A 445-nucleotide genomic window follows, 5' to 3' on the forward strand; every position below is an offset into this window, starting at 1 on the left:
TGAAATGTATTTGTATACCTAACCCTTAACTGTACCCCACAACATCATAATAAAAAAAATTGATTATTGAAAAAAAAATTGAGTGTTCTTTCATGATGTGCTTTCTTTTATATTTATAAAATTACCAAAGTGTCTTGATGTTAGTTGTAATCAATAAAGATCTAGTTACTGAAAAAAGAAATCATTCTTTGCAAGTGATTTTTGACTTAGAATTGTATTTTATATGTAGGAAATACCATAAGAATTTACATGTCATTTCTCACATGAAAAATATATTTTAAAATATTTTCTCATCTGATAGCTATATAACCAGACACCTGTCAAGAATAGACAAAGGTGAAAGCATTCTAAATACCTAGTGAGAACAATTAATTTCCATACAGTGCATAGAGTCAGAAGATAGAGCCATGAAAGGACAGACAATAGACCAGGCTTGAAAGAAAGA

This window comes from Carlito syrichta, unplaced genomic scaffold (assembly GCF_000164805.1).
Source record: "Carlito syrichta isolate Samal-C Ts95f unplaced genomic scaffold, Tarsius_syrichta-2.0.1 Scaffold302588, whole genome shotgun sequence".
Lineage (NCBI taxonomy): Eukaryota > Metazoa > Chordata > Mammalia > Primates > Tarsiidae > Carlito > Carlito syrichta.